Genomic DNA, 17,441 nt, shown 5'->3' with positions numbered 1-17,441 from the left:
CAAATACGTATTAGGAATCACTGAAATAAATGGGGATTTATTAAAACATGTATGCCTCCCTAAAATGTTGTTAATAGCTACAAGCATAAAAAACCTATTAACTAAAGTTTACTTTGGGCAAAGATTTCTAACTACATGAAAAAAGCCCATACGTAGTTTTTCCAGATAATGCACCTTGAAGTTACGCCATATAAATCAAATCTCATCCTCAGCATGTCCTTTATAGTTCAAGAAGTCTTTAGCACTTTGATCAAAAATGTTTTTAGAGGAAACGTGAGCTTTATCTGCTCATATCTCTCTGAAGCTCAGAAAAAACATCTGCCACAAAATAAATCAAAAGATGTGGAAAGTCACACCTTAAATGTTGGTTGCTAGCCTTCTAGTAAGAATTGATAAGGACACTTCCCCCCAGCTTGTTCCCTTACTCTGCAGTGTGCCATTTGTGCCTTTCAGACAAAATAAATAGACTTCAAACCACCAGCTTCACACACACTAACGCTTACCAATGCTATTTCAACCTGACACAGGCTTACTTTGTTCCTCTGTGACCTTATACAGAAACCAGAGGTGATGGTTTGATGGATGAGGTTCTCTGTTCACAATATAGGTTGTGACTTCATCAGCTCTGTTCTCCCACCTCCCTTTTACTCCCCCGTTATGGGTTAACAAAGACAAAACAAAAACAAATAAAAATCTACTACAGAAAAAACAATTTTAACAATGAAAATGAAACAGAAACTGGTAGCAATTGCTGAGACTTCCTTTTGCTACCTCTCCAAAGTTGTGAGGGCTGGTTTATTTTCATTTAGTTTAATTTTGTTTTCTAATTTTTTCTGTAGAAAAGGCCATGGGAGTAAGAGGTGGCTAGGGAGACATAAGAAGGGCTAGTGTCAGTAGAACACAGCAAAGCTTATTTTGTCCCACACAAACAGCATGATCAGCCAGGAAGGAAAAAAAAAATTTGGTTTTCTATGTCATCCAGGGCACTTGAACTATGAACTTTGTCAGTTTCTCCCAGCTACAAATTTTATGGCTTTTCCAGGAACTTTGGACAGTTTATTTAACTTCAGTAAGACCCCCACCCTGTAATAGGATTTGTGGGGTGAACTTTAGTTGCCATCCAAAGTCTCAGTATGTTATTGCTTATTATCATTAAAATGAAACTGTAAAATATCAGAGGAATAATATCTACTATTTATTTGAGAGAGTTTGTGTGTCAGTCTGTTTGTTCAAGAACACATAAACAGTAAGATCTAGGACCACCAAATTCAGTATACAGCTTACTCTTATCATAACTGAAAGCAAGGTCCAGTTTTGGTTGTGCCAGGATAATGGGTTGTGTCTAGAATCAGATCGATTCTTATAAAACCATACAGAAAAGAGAATCACCAGGCAGGTGAAAGGAGCTGGCTGGGACTGTCCCAACCCTGAGCCTTGCCTCCCCACACAGACACCCTTGGGGACGGTGAAGCTCCCACCTCCTTCGATTCATATAGGGACATTGTTGACTGTTCCCATTCCTGAGGAAGCGAGGGGAAAGTGCAGTTTGCTACATTCCTCATACTGCCTGAGGAGCACAGGAGGTTGATGAACCTGGACCTATCTCAGCCATGGGACATGCACTGCTCCCCTGGCTGTACCTGCTGGAACTGCAGCAATCATGGAGAAGTGCTTCTCATCTAGCCCAAGATGCTGCAGTGAGAGAAGACCAGGGGAGTCCTCTTCCTGCGGCAGCCTGTGTACTGAACCTCTCATCTCTTGCACCACCCCAGAGCAGTGAGGCAAATGAAGCATGTAAATTTTCATTTTATTTTCCAATGAACAAAAATTAACTGAGCCCAAGCAGCATCAGCTAAATTGTCTAGTGTACTAAAATGTAATTTAGTCACCATACTATTTCAAGCACAGATCTCCCACTCTAGGGAACATTTTTACATTATAGTCAGTAAATAATTTTATGGACTGCTTTTATAGATATTATTATAACACATGTTTCTACATTTAAAGCTATCATGCAGCAATCATTCCCCCACAGAATCATCTTTTGGTAAAATGGATATGGAACTGCACTTTGGTATTAGAATCATAAAACACAGGACAGTTGAATCCATAACATTTCTGATGTCAGCAGCAAAATGCTATGCATTTCTCTTTCACCCTCTGAGCACTGCACCTTCCTAGGGAAATAGACGAGACACTTCCATTCCCATAAATTCTCTATAATTTTATTTACGATAGCTCCTCAATCTGTAACGTTGTTGTCACAACTTTCCTGTGAGATAGGGAAGTGCTATCAGCTCCATTTTACAGATGGGGGAACTGAGGTATAGCGAGTTTATTTGACTTCCCCAAAGTCACACACAGAAAATCTATGTCAGAGAAGTGAATTAAACCCAGGTCTCCAGAGTCCCAAGAGTCATGTCCTAAAGAAGAGACCATCCATCCCAATATAGTTCACATTTCATTGTATTATTTGAGGGATTATTTACAAAAATAAATGTTAGTTTATTGGTTGTTTGAGAACTGGTTGAGCATTCACTGCCCATTATCTGCATCATATTGTTGGCCACCTAAAGTCATATGGTGTAGTTTCTATTGCAAGATGGGATGATCTAAACATTGTAAAAATAAGTTATTTCCAAGTCAAAAGTTAGTCACAAACATTTTTAACTTTTAGATTATTCACACCATGGGTGGCTATGAAGACTGCCTGCAGGGAGGGGCCATGGTGTGCTCTGGGAGGTGCTGAGGGCTAGCTGCCCCCAGCCTCATCCCTTCTTCCTTAGCTCCGCCCCTTCTGGGAGCACAGAGCCACCGCTCCACCTTGCCCACCCTCAGTTCACCCTCCCAGCACTCAGCCCGTCTCTTCAGAATCCACCATCAATACAGCCCCTCAATCCACTCTCCTCATTTCAGCCCACCTGCAGCTCCCAGGCCCTAGTTCAGCCTTCCCAGCATCACCTCTGCTCCTGCTAACGTTCTTCACCCACCCCAGCTCTGGCATGGGGGGATTACAGAGGCGTCCTCCCTCCTACTTCTCAGTCTAGTAGAGGAATAGCAGCTGCCTGGGGCTGAGAGTGGGGACCTTTGTTTGTGGGGACTCAGTAAGGAGGCACTCCCACTGTCATCCTGGCATGGCTGCCACACCACTTTCTAGGTAAAATTAATCCTGACTCATAGTCTGAGGTTAGAACTCTCAATTGTCAGGATTTTTTCTTCAGCCATGTCTAAAGGAGAAGAAAGCTTGACAATTGAGAAGACTATCCCCAGATCACGAGCCAGGATTAATTTTACTTAGAACTCCCCATGTCTCTCGCAATTAATTTGCAAGGGTTGACATGTGTGAGAACCATTTTTTATTGCCTATAACTAATAGCTTTCCTTCTATCCAGGATGCAATCAGGAATTCCAAAATAGCAGAGAAGAGCTCTAAGCACCACATGGAAAGAAATACATTTTCACATTTGAAATAAACAGGCTCCAGCTGGTCTCAAAATGTCAGCCACTCTTGGAACTGGACGCTGGTTATAAACTTGTTCCCACAACAAAAAACATAACAATAAAAAGTAACACACAACAATTGTAGAGTCATTTTATGGCAGCACATAACTTTCAAGCTGACTCACACTTGGAGGCCTGGCAGAAACAAGGTTGGAATTTTGGAAATGTTAGCAGGTATGGACACTCTGATGATATCATTTCTCCTTTACTTACTCACAATTAAATCCTAATTTAGCCTTATCCTGTGCATCTAAAATGCCCGATTTGCATAGTACTGTCTGTGTTTTGTGTTTCTTGCATTAACAAGAAAGAACAAGATAAGGTCATTTGGGTCATAATAATGCCTTTTTAATAGCAATGCTAAATGTATTTTAAATCACCTTGCCTATAAGCAGAACATGGTATGCAATTGCACTGGAAATTATTCTATCAAAACTAAACATTAAAGGACACTAAGCTCTTTGAGGATCTCTGGTGTAACTAATTAGGTTAGCCTAGCACAGCGCTTTGACTTGCTCTTAGGGAAAAAAAATCCAATAGTTCTAGAACACACTGTATATAGACAAAGGTAAAAGAGTCAGTTACCAGAAAAATGTACACTAACGCTCTAATATTTACACATCCAGTATTGTTATTTATGAGCTAGTGAATGAATGAACAAAGACAATACTTTGTCCCCACAACCGTTAATAATATAGCTCCAAGATGAGTAGGTGATAGATTTAGTCACAACTAAGCCTTTGTTGCTTGAGAAAACCCGTATGCTAACGACCAGCTTCTTATATTTGTCACAACTGTTCTTCAGGGCTATTATATAAAAGCAGTTAATGATAACATAGGCTCTAATTCTGCAAGAAGCTCTATGGGGTGGATGCCAGCATCCATGTGGAGGACTGTGGAAGTCACTGGAATTCTGCACAAAGCCAGTTGCAGGGTCAGAGCCATAGGCAAATATGGAAACAAACAAATCCACACACTCTAAGACTTTCACATTGCACAATAAAGAGACTCAAAACTTCTCATCAATAATGAGGACAGACTTTAGATCCTTTCAAAGCACAGGTCTCTATCATGTGAGAGAAAGGAGAATCTCTGATAACTAGTAACAGTGTAGCGTTCATGACCTATGTGTAAGCAGCTCTGATTCCATCTAATAAAGAGCAGAGGTAAACATACCCACTAGCCTGTTCATTACAGAACTGTGGTAACTCTGGATATTCTCTCTGAATAGTTTCAGGCTGGAGGACAGCTCTATGCCAAGTTGTGATGCTTTATTTGACAATAACTAAATACCACTTCATCCCCTTTTAAAAAAATCTCAGTAAATTTTATTAGGTTTCCCTCTGAAACAATAACCAAAGTAACTCAGACAATGTGAAATATTAAAGTATGACCTCCTAAAAATCAGGGAATTGTAACTAGCACCCTGAAAGTATTATACAACCTCCTCAAGCTGTGCAAATCTTGAGGCAGAAGACAAGCTGCCCTATGGGTTCAAGCAGAACTGGCCTTTTATCCTCTAATACCCTGTTATAGTTTTTCTTAACAGCTTTGGAAATATTTTATCTACTGAGACAATGCCATTTCATATATTTTTCCATTGCCAATTCATTTTGGCACATTAAAAACATATTGGAAGCCACACACAACAGCCAAATTTCAGATCTAAAAATAAGAGATCAAGGAGATTATAACTTGAATTTGATGCCACATTGAAGCAGTGGTTTACAACTGCAGGAAAATGCTTTTGCTGTAGGTAAAATACAGGGGTAGAACAAACCCACTTTGATGGAAACTGAAGTTCTCGTTTCTTCAGAGCAAATAAAAACAATTGAGGTCTGGTTTAAGAAATAAGTACTGTAATTAACTGGAAAAGAATCCTTTTGTTATTCTGGATTGTGACTTGGAACAGCAAAAGCAAACAGAATTGAAAGAATTCACTCCAGGTTTTACACAAGACTCAGTGGTCTAGAATATTCTGGAAGATTTAGCTAAAAGCAGAGCTCTAGACAAGATGGATGAATTAATTTGAGCTGCTAGATTGATCAAAAATAGGAAATTTTAGGATCCGATTATGTGCCTTATGTGCTTAATGTTAAGCATGTGTATAAAAGTTGGAAATATAGGGGGCCTTAGATTGTAAACTTTTCAGTCTAAGCGTGCATCTTGCCTGTCTTTCTTCTAGCACAAAGGGAACTTCATCCTGATAGGAACCTTTTACTTGCATAGATACAAATTAATATCCATAGAACCACAGGGTTCTCCTGGGAACAGCAACAGAATGGTAAAAAGAGCAAAAGTAGAACCACCATTACCACGAGCCAGTATCCCATGCTGTAGCTCTACTACCCCCAGCCCTGCCTACTGGGACAAACACTAGGCTCATCAGCATGCCTCTTGACAGAAGGTGCAGACAGCTGTGTGGAAGGGATGGGACAGCGTTGAAGGCAGGGCTGGAGGCAGTACAGCTGTGCCAGAGGAGCTGCTGATGAAGGATGATGATTCCTGACATTCTACTTCTTTCACCACTGCAGTTCCCAGGAGAGCCCTGTAGTTTCATGGGTACTAATTTATATCCACAGATATACCCACCTGTGGGTATACATTTGTTTCTGTGCAAGGCTCTATTTGTAAATTACTACAGCACAAACAAATACATATTTATAATAACCAATGAGTTTATAAGACAGGAAAAAGTCACTTTCGTATTTTAACTGGATTCTATCCAATCACATACATGGAAAAGATGATGGACTACTATGGTGAAAGATGTTTCAGTTAACACATGCATATTATCGTTATGTGCCGTGGGAAAATGTGGTCTTTAGATTTTGCTCAAAATAATGAAGCCTAAATATTTTGTCGATGGGGCAGATTTCAGGACAAGCCAGTGGACAGACAATTTGGAAGGAAGAGGCTGGCAATGCAGGGGCCACAAGAGCTAAATCTGCAGAAGCAGCTCCATGACAGCTGGAAAGGCAGGCCAGCATAGATGAGAATCTGTGGACAGAGAATGGCTTCTTATTCAGTGTGGGAGCTGCTACCACATCACACACAGAGGCATCATGACTGACTGTTCTAGGTCTGATCCAATCCCCATTCAAGTTAATGGCCGACTGTCCTGTGATTTAAATGGAAGCTGGTTGGTTTAATGAGTAAGCGGGGTGGGAATTCTGGAACTATGGGAACAGGATACCAAAACCTTTCTGTTGTAATATGGGGTCATGGTGTGGAAAACACTGAGAACTACTAAGCCAGAGAAGCCCCCCTTCCCTCTCTCCCAGCCATAACCACTTTAAAGAAGGAAAATAGCAGTCTCCATACGTAGAGGTGAACCAGCAGGCACAAGTAACCCATGAAATACCTTCTGAAAGCCTATAACATTCAGCCATAAGCCCCTCTAGAAAATTTAACTGTGGTTACTGAAAACACATTTAATGCCAAATAAAATGGAAGAGAGAAATTGGATGAGGTAATTTTTTTTTATTGACAAGTAGTCCTGCGGCACCTTAGAAACTGACAAATATCTTTAACAGCGTTAAACCTGGGCTTGAATAAAGATCTTCACTGGTTAACAGTCTACAAAGCCAATTTCCCTAACCTTTATTATTGACATTTTCACATCAATAGGTATGAATGAGACACATCCAGTCTATTTAATTAGCTTCATTAACACAGGTTCTGCATTTGACAGTAACTGTTTTTGCTGTTATATATACACACCTTGGATTCTGTATTTTCCACTACAACACAGGTTTTACCTGTGAAAGCTCATGATCTAATACTTTTGTTAGTCTCTAAGGGCTCATCTAGACTATAGGGACTGGTCAAAAGAAGGTTTGCATATCTTCTTCTGATCGCACTTTCGAAAGCGGAGCTTTCAAAAGTGAAAGTAGTTAAGATACAGCTTTTTCAGCTAAACTTCCTTCCTCCCCACCCAGTCAAAAAGCTGCATAAACCTCCTTTTCTGAGGAAGAATGGCTTTTTGACAAAGCGAGGATTCACCGAAAAAACCCGCGTCTTAACTACTTTCATTTTCAAAAGCTCCACTTTCGAAAGTGCAATCGGAAGAAGATATGCAAATTCTTTCCACCATTCCCTGTAATTGAGATGAGCCCTAAGGTGCACAGGGTTACTTGTTTTTAAAGATTCAGACTAACACAGTTACCTCTCTGAGACTTTGTATCTTGTATTGGTGAGAGAGGCAGGCTTTCAAACTCCATAGAGCTCTTCTTCAAATCTCTTACCAAAAGAGGTTAGTTCAGTAAATTATATGATTTCACTCACCTTCTCTCTCCTACCCTGTGACCCACATAGCTACAAAAACTGAATAAAATAATACTTTTAATTTAATCCTTTGCTTGTGCTCATCCTTCTCTCTCCATTTTCCTTCCTAAAATTGTATTTTTCTCCCCCTTTTTTGTGCCTAATCTTACTTACCCAGCAATTAATTTCTCTTTCTTTGGTAGAGGTAACTGACAAAATTAAGTAAAAGCAATGAAAGTCAGTTGGTCACATGGGGGTTTCCATCAGTTTAGCCAAATATATTTTAAACCAGATTTTACTTAAATCAGTGAAACCTTTCTGTGTAAAGCAGTCCTAACTTTATTCTAAGACATAAGGGAGTCACTGAGGGTGCATCTAGACTGCAGGGTTTTTTCGGAAAAATGGCCATTTTTCAAAAAAAAAAAAAAAACCTTCACTTATGTCTACACTGCTATTGCATTCTTTTGAAAGAAAATTGAAAGAATGCAGGGTTTTTCTCAAAATTAGTAAACCTTATTCTACAAGGAAGAACGTCCTTTCCAAAAGAGCTCTTTCGGAAAAAGGAGTGTGTGGACACAGAAGAGGGAGTTTTTTCGAAAGCAGAGGCCTCCAGGAAAAAGTGGCCACTCCATCCATAGTAATCACAGCTTACATGCGAGAGAGTGTCCAATGAGTGTGGGAGCATTTTTTTTTACTTTTTTTTATTTGGTTGATAGATTTCCACTCCATATGGCTAAATGCAGTGCCTTGCATGGTGTCAAGTATCAGAGGGGTAGCCGTGTTAGTCTGAATCTTCAAAAGTGGCAAGGAGTCCTGTGGCACCTTATAGACTAACCAAAGTCTTGGAGCATGCTCCAACACTTCGGATAGTCTATAAGGTGCCACAGGACTCCTCACCGCCAATGAGTGTGGATACTCTCTTTCGAAAAAGCAGATCGCTTTTTCAATGTGCTTTTGAAGTTGTGGACGCTGTCTTTCAGAAGGCGTTTTTTCAGAAGATCTCTTCTGGAAAAGCTTCTTTCGAAAGAAGCTTGCAGTCTAGATGTACCCTGAGACTTTATTCTCTAATAAGTTCTGAACTGATGACAGAGCAATAAGTGATTACAAAGGCAGACTGCACCTCAAACAGACCTTAGAACACCAAATAAGCATTTCTTCCCAAAGCAGCCACTCTTGATGTTGACAAAAATTTAAACAAGCAACTCTCTTCTCACAATGAAGGAATCCTAGTACGTAGTATTAAATGTACTATCACACCTTAAATGCTCTTCAGAGTAGCTTTTGAAAATTACTCTGTGTGCCAGTAGAAGCTACAGTCTATGCTATGGTGTGTTACATTTTGTGAAGTTACTTTAGAACAGCTTAAAAGAGAAAAGGGATTTGTTTTTTGTTTTTTTTACCAGAAGCAAATTCGCTGGTAGACACCCTAGTCTGTTACTAAATACATCTTTAATGTGCAGAGATCTTGCTTCTTTGTTTCCTTAAAGAGAAAAGGCTCCCTCGTATGGTTAATTTGAATAAAGCTGCCAGCACCTCTGTTACTATTCTGCAGTCAACTGTGCATGGAAAAGCTCCATTTCAAACATGGTACATTTCATAGACATAGACTACAGAGTATCATTCCTTTAAAAAAAAAACCAAAACAGGCAAATGCAAGCCAGCCAGAAGCTGTGGTATAGATTTTGATTTTACTGATGTTGAAGGTGAGATTAAACTGTAATTTGACTACAAAATAAAATTGTCAGCTATAAATGTTCACTTTCCAGGATCTGTTATAAACATATCAGCATTTCTAATATTTTAATAGATACACATGATACTTTCCAAGACAAATATTTTGCCATTGAATCAGGCTATAGAAATTGCAAAACAGAACTAGAATTCTATTGGCAGAAACAATGAATTTAGTAAGTGTAATGGCAAATAGTATATTGTTAGTATTTGTGCAGGAATGTGAAGCTGACCAAATGAACTTCATTGCCAGAAACAGATGGATGCTATGATTTGATCTTTACTTATGGTGTGTTTTATTAAGGCTGTAAAACAAAGTCCTAGGATTTAAAACTACATAACTTGAATTTACGCAGTGAAAGCGTGCAGTGATTATTCTTTCGTTTATCTAACATAAATAACAGAGCCCTTAGCTCAAAACAATCCCATTCCCACTAGTCTAAAATAGCACAAGCTTGCCAAGACTAGGAAATAAAAAATCTGTTAGAAATAATATTCAGTTGTTCACTTTTGAATTGTAACAGCTTGTGGTTTATAAACTTCCTTTATTACAATTACAGCAAGTAAACTCTTTCACCAACTCTCCTTGGGCATCTCAGTTTACCTTAGCTGACCAGACTAAAAATGAAATTGTCAGGTCCTTGGCTCAAAGTTGTTTTTACGGCAATGATGTTTATCATAATAAATCTTGGGAAGGCAGCTTGGAAAAAACATTTCTTCTAAATTCATTATGGACTGGTTTCTTCACTGCTAAAACATTGCCATTAACCTTATTTTCCATTTTAACAGGGTTTAATCTATGTTTTCATTTGTTTGATTTGAGTATGAATACCTGGAAGCATTACAGAATACGAATCTGAGTACAACAACCTCTTTAGTGCTGTAATTTCATTGCTATACACTCAACACCTGCACTAACATATTTTTCATTAATGGACTACCCTAAATGTTTATATAACTACCAAAAGAGTTTACTAATGCTCACAAAAATTCTACTAGACAGTTTGCTCTTTTCAGTAACTAAGGCACAATACAATTTTGGAACTTTGTGTTCTTATGGGCATCTACTGACGCTAGCAGCTCAAATGGCTGGCTACCGATTGCAATTCTGATCACATGCTATGTAAGCCAGAGTTTTTCCAAAGAGCAGATTTATATGGAAGAGTTTAATAAATGGTCAGCTTTAGCTCAACAAGTTGTGAATTCCACCTAAACATTGAACAAATCAGTAACAAAACCCCATGTCTGGGCTGTGAAGTGAGATTTCATATTTTAATGCTAGTGTCAGCCTTTATTTTTCCCCCAGAGAACCAACTCCTACTGAAGTCAATAGCATTATTTTCACTAACTTTACTGAGAATTACATTGAGCCATAAGAATCTGGATGCTAGTCATCATTTAGACAATCTAATTCCCATGGAAGTCAACAGGAGATGGATCAGGCTCATAGTAAGATGGGCATGGCAAGATGTTAATGTGAGATAGGACTGGTTGGAGAAGGTCTTGGAAGTGCACAAATGGTCAGCCAGCCTTTAATTACTTTCAGAGTCTCAGGTGGTTTATGTCTCTTTCAGGTGGCCTGTCAGATGGAGCTAGCTAATACAGTGGCGAAGTGCTGTTTTCTATAAAACCAGGAAGGAAATTTGGAAAAGCCATGCAGTTAAGGATATCATTAGTTTTCGGGCAAACATGGTCAACCCCAATTACAGTGCACTGGGAGGAACATTTTTGGATATGGCTGCATCATTCCTCTCAAATGAAAAGGGCAGACAAAAAGCTTCCGTGATTTGATAGTTCTGGTAGCTTTGTATAAACTTAGACTTGGTTATGAATTCTCCTAACAAGAACCTGACATTAAGGAATGGAAATGATAAATTGCAGAAACTTTAACTGCATTTTTTAAAATATGGTTGCCAGCTGCAGCAGTCAGAACAGCTGATATTTCATAAACAGAATGTAAATAAATAAATTAATTAAATAAATTACATCCAAGCACCATTTCCTGCCATTCCTCTATAGATAACCCTTTTAAAAAACACTCATTTTTCAAGGCTATACGTAAACCATAACTTTCATTTAAATAAGACATCATTAACAAATAAATACACAATTGTAACCAGATGAATGCATTAGTCTCCCATGTAGCCATATAATCATATTGTCCCAGAGCCTCAAAGATATTCATGTAGTGGAAGATCTGGACAATTGTCTTTTTCCGCATTCCATCCCTTTCTCACATCTTCCATGTGTTGTTACCTCCTGGTTCTCATCCTAACTTAGGGTCAGATTGAGCCTGGTCATTACAAGAGTGTGCTGGTTGGAAAAGAGGCACAGAGAACTTTCTGGCTTCATGCAAGAGCTGGACAGAATAACTTCCCTTACACTCAAAGGAGTGCTCCCTTGGAAATGTGGATTCTCCTATCTCCATACTCTTCTCCCAGTCCTAAGGCCTACAAAGCCAGCCAAGAATATACTGTATCTGTTTCAAGGCACAATCCCTTCCCAGTCTTTTCCTGGGACTTTTTAGGTGTCCCTTACTTAAGATTGTGCTGCATAGACAAGAGAAATTTGAACGTATGATGACCTATATGTGGACGGAAGTTCCGCTAACAGAAAGAAAAGGAATGTATTAAACTGATTCTCCATTAATAACTATCATTCTAGAAGACAAGTTTAAATTGTGGGGTAGTTAAATCTGTTTTTACAAATTAAGAATCAACACTAATGTTTAAGCTTTTATTGAAATATGGAAGAAATAAGATACTTTGGGTTTTAAGTTATACATACCCTCCCCACCTTCTTTGCATGCCTGTTAAGGTCAGACCTAAACGCATGATACTACAACACTTTTCATATGGATATTCCCACTGAAGTCAAATAGAATACCCATAGGACTAAGGCCTAGTCTATACTAGGAAATTAAGATAGTATAACTATGCAACTCAAGGCCAAGAAAAGTCCACAATTAGTGACCCAGCCAAACCAATTTAACCCCTGGTGTAAATAACACTAGGTCGATGGGAGAATTCTCAAGGAAGTGGATTATCTTTACCCACAGGAGACCCCCAAGCACTGGTGTTGCCAGTATCTTCACTGACACACTACAGTGTCACTGCTGCAGCAAACCCTAAATTTTAATCATACCAGCAAGAATCTGGCCCCAGCTTTGCTTCTTGTAAGTAATATAGCCATTCTAAATTCCTGCGGATGAAACCCAATATTGTCTCAGTACATACAATTCCATATGCTTTATACTTGATGATCATTAAAACAACACACAATATTTGATTGTCCAAAGACTATTCCACCATCTTTATTTCTGAATTACCAGGAAAAGATGTTAGTAGCATCTGCCAGATTTCCTGTAGGGTATTTCACAGAATTAAAGAAATTGATTCTTTAATGCACACTCATTTAAATAAGAATAGAATGAAATATGCCTCTAGCTGTAACAGTAGCTCTAGAGAGAATTGTTTTCTTCTAGCAAAATCTCTGTTGTTTAAAGTCTTGGTTTGAACCCTTCCATTCTGGTTGGAACTTAGTTGAGAGGATTTCAAGTATGTTAGCAAAGATCATCCTTTGTGAGTGACAAGGTCAGCTCCATGCTCCAGGAGTGCGGGGGTTTGGAGAGAGGAGTAAATGAACCTTCATATATCCATTGTAATTGTAGGCTGATATTGAGTCCTACTCCTTCTGAGTCCTAGAGATCTGCACTACACATCTGACAGCTAGAGTCATTTGCTTTTGTGGTGATTCTTTAAGAAAGGCAAATTTTTCTCTGGTGAATATTTGTATCAATTTAACAGTAATTGAAGCAACCCTAGTATCTCGATTGAGGATATTTGCAGGAGGGATGAATATGTTTTCAAAGAGCTGCTGGAATTTGGAATGGGTTAAGACTTATGTTAGGTCACAAAAACAAAAATTATATCGAGTGATTCTTGTAAATATGTGGTGTGAGAATGATACTGTGGTCCGGAGATCTAGATAATCCAGAGACTAGACAGTGTACTGAAATCTGAGTTTCATCTCTACCTTTACTGCAGACAGAGAGCCTCAACAAGTACCAGTCTCTGTTTTCAGCTACCCATCTTTATAACTGGCGAGAAGGTTGCCTCACAGAGTTGGCATTCTTAGCTTAACTCCATTAATGCTTATGAAGCACTCAACTATTATGGTGACCAGCACCATAGAAAAGCCTTGGAGTCTATAAATAAATCATGTGGCTTTACCTCACATACAAAATGAGAAAAGATTACTTTTGCAAGATGGAGCCACCCAGCTCACAGTTACACTTTCATATTTTTATTTCTCTGTTTTTGCATTATTTAAAGGGAAATAACCAAGAGGCTACAAAGCCATTATTTCTGATAATACAAGAACATAATTGTTGGCGAAACTGTTTTCACTTTGAAATTATTTAGCATTTTTATTGTTCCAACAGGGAAACCAACAGACATCTTTTTAAAGATTGTGTATACACCAATAGTGAAGTATGGTGTCAATAAAAGCTGTTAATCGGGGTAGCTATACGGGTCTTCCTTTTATTGGTATGATCTTGTCACTGACTGAAGAGAAGTAACCATAAATCACAAGGCAGATTCTTGGTCTGGATAATATATAGCCATTTTACTCATACAGAATTTTTTTTTAAAAAAAAAAATTCTTTTTTAAAAGGATTCATTTATAGTTCAGCAAGTCATTCAAATTATATACAGCACTACTGTGTAGCTTTCAAAAGAGGCACAGATCTGATGTTTCGGGCATCCTAAAAAAAAATGTAATTAACGCCTCAGTGGTGTTACTGGAGTTGTCATAATGCTGTAATGCTCTTCATATATCTGGTAGTCTGCCAGATGTTCCAAGACCTTAGAGCAACTAGTCCCCAAAGCATCTAGTGCAATGGTCTTCAACCTGTTTATATGTTACCTGGGCCACAGATTGAGAACCATACGACCCACCCCCCACAAACCCTTATGCTCAGTTCCTTCCTCCTAGAGACCCTCCACACAGTGGAGTTAAGAACAGACCCCTCACCCCTAGGGAGGCAGGGACAGCCAGCAGCCCTTAGCGTACATCTGGGCTGCAGCTGTGTGCTAATTGGGCCGCATGCGGCCGCTGGTTGAGAACCATGAGATTAGTGCCTGATGACTTCCCAATGTATTAATACACACAGGCTGTGTCTACATTGGCACCCCTTTCTGGAAAAGGGATGCTAATGTAGCACTTTGGAATAGGCAAATCCGCGGGGGATTTAAATATCCCCTGCGGAATTTGCATTAACATGGCTGCCGCTTTTTTCCGGCTTGGAGATAAGCCGGAGAAAAGCGCCAGTCTAGACGTGATTCTCCGGAAAATAAAGCCTACTTTCAAGTAGGAATAAGAGATCCTCTGGAAAAGGCTTTATTTTCCAGAGAATCACGTCTAGACTGGCGCTTTTCTCTGGCTTATCTCCAAGCCGGAAAAAAGCAGCAGCCATGTTAATGCAAATACCGCGGGGGATATTTAAATCCCCCGCGGTATGTCTATACTACAGCGCTAATTCGAACTAACTTAGTTCGAATTAGTTAATTCAAACTAAGCTAATTCGAACTAACGGATCCAGACTAAAAAACTAGTTCGAATTAGCGTTTTGCTAATTTGAACTAGCATGTCCACATTAAGTGGACCCTAAACCGGGGTTAAGGATGGCCGGAAGCAGTGCAGGCAGGGCATCAGAGGAGGACTTAGAGCATGGAGCTGCTGCCTCAGGCTAGCCGAGGGCTGTGCTTAAAGGGACCTGACCCCCACCCGGACAGACAATTCTCAGGGGTGCCCCACTTGCAAAGCAGTCCTGGCTTGGAGTGCCCTGAGTGCCCACACTGGGCACATCACAGCACTCGGCCATCAGACTGGCTGCACTTGCCGCAGGCTGCCATCTGGGGAGAGGGGGCAATTGGGGGGGCTGCAGGAGAGCTTCCACCCCCAGAAGCCCGCAGAGCCAGCCCCGTCCTCCCCATCGAGGGCTCGTACCCCATTCCTCCCTCACCTCCTTCCATTTACCCTTCCCTAGCCCCCCTTCCTAATGTTCAAAATAAAGGACACATATGTTCAAAAATAGAATCTCTCTTTATTGAACAAAACTCGGGGAGACTGGGAAAAGGAGGTGGGAGAGGGGAAGAGAGAGGGTGGGAGAGGGGAGGGCAACTAAAATGATCAGAGGTTTGGAACAGGTCCCATATGAAGAGAGGCTAAAGAGACTGGGACTTTTCAGTTTAGAAAAGAGGAGATGGAGGGGGGATAGGCTAGAGGTCTATAAAAGCATGAGTGGGGTGGAGAGGGTGCATACATAAAAGTTCTTCATTAGTTCCCATAATAGAAGGACTAGAGGACACCAAATGAAATGAATGGGTAGCAGGCTTCAAACTAGTAACAGAAAGTTGTTCTTTACAAAGCAAATAGTCAACCTGTGGAACTCCTTGCTGCAGGAGGCTGTGAAGGCTAGAACTAGAACAGAGTTTAAAGAGAAGTGAGATAAAGTCATGGAGGTTGGGTCCATGCAGTGGTATTAGCCAGGGGGTAGGAGTGGTGTCCCTGCCCAAAGTTTGTAGAAGGCTGGAGAGGGATGGCACGAGACAAATGGCTTGGTCACGGTCTTTGGTCCATCCCCTCCAGGGTCCCTAGGGTTGGCCGCTGTCGGCAGACAGGCTACTGGGCTAGATGGACCTTTGGTCTGACCCAGTACGGCCATTGTAAGCTCAGGGCTCAGGGTCGGGGGTCTCAGTGGACCACCTTGATTTTCATGCACACTTGCTCCTGGGTGGCCAGGCTGGCAGCTCTCCTGCCCTAGACAGCCACTTTCCTGTGCCTAGTGCGTAGGTCGTGGACAAGGTCCACGATGTCCACACTAGACCAGGCGGGTGCCCACCTCTTGCGGTCCCGGGCAAGCTCCCGGGAGCCGCCAGCCTGGTCCTGGGGAAAAGGGGGAGGGCTGGGGGGCATCGGGTGGCTGGCTCGAGCCGTGCCAGGTGCAGGGTCTGCTAGCTGGGTGCTGGCAGGCTTGCACCTGGCATGGGCATCGTAGCCAGACCGTGCCCCTTTAAGGGGTCCGGGGCCGGGAGGGGGGGCAGACGAGTTTCCCTGGTGTTGGCCAGAGTGGCCACCAGGGAAAGCTGGGGAGGGCTAGCCTCCCACTAGTTCGAATTAAGGGGCTACACACACCTTAATTCAAACTAGTAAGTTCGAAATAGGCTTAGTCCTCGTAGAATGCGGTTTACCTAGTTCGAACTAAGCGCTCCGCTAGTTCGAATTAAGTTCGAACTAGTGGAGCGCTAGTGTAGCGCCTATCAAAGTTAATTCGAACTAACGTCTGTTAGTTCGAATTAACTTTGTAGTGTAGACATACCCCTGCGGATTTGCCTATTCCAAAGTGCTACATTAGCATCCCTTTTCCGGAAGGGATGCCAGTGTAGACACAGCCACAGTGTCTAAGGGTACATCTAGACTACATGCCTCTGTCGCCAGAGGCATGTAGATTAGGCTACCAGACATAGTAAAATGAAGCGGCGATTTAAATAATTGCCGCTTCATTGAAATTTACATGGCTGCCGCGCTGAGCCGACAAACAGCTGATCAGCTGATATCTGGGGTGAGGCATACCTGGGTGGTCAACAAATACCTTTGCTGTCGACACCCGCGCGTCCAGACTATCGCGCTGAGCCAACAAACAGCTGATAAGCTGTTTGTCGGCTCAGCGCGGCAGCCATGTAAATTTAAGTGAAGTAGCGATTATTTAAATCGCCGCTTCATTTTACTATGTCTGGTAGCCTAATCTACATACCTCTGGCGACAGAGGCATGTAGTCTAGACGTACCCAAAGAGAAGATTCTTTACTAGACCTAGCAGAAAAACAGAAAAAAAGCACTCAAAGCACAAGTCTTAGACATAAGGCATGAACCATAGGC

At 40.9% G+C, this 17,441-nt stretch overlaps 1 protein-coding gene across 1 annotated transcript in view; it reads right to left on the bottom strand.

Annotated features, from left to right (window-relative positions):
- The window catches only part of MID1 (midline 1), a 350,551-nt gene that overhangs the window by 253,153 nt on the left and 79,957 nt on the right, over positions 1 to 17,441 (bottom strand). The window lies entirely within an intron of this gene.

The sequence above is a fragment of the Pelodiscus sinensis genome, chromosome 1, assembly GCF_052426305.1.
Source record: "Pelodiscus sinensis isolate ZL-2025 chromosome 1, ASM5242630v1, whole genome shotgun sequence".
Lineage (NCBI taxonomy): Eukaryota > Metazoa > Chordata > Testudines > Trionychidae > Pelodiscus > Pelodiscus sinensis.
The sequence above is the reverse complement of the archived record's forward strand: the minus strand, read 5'-3'. Positions and strand labels throughout refer to the sequence as shown.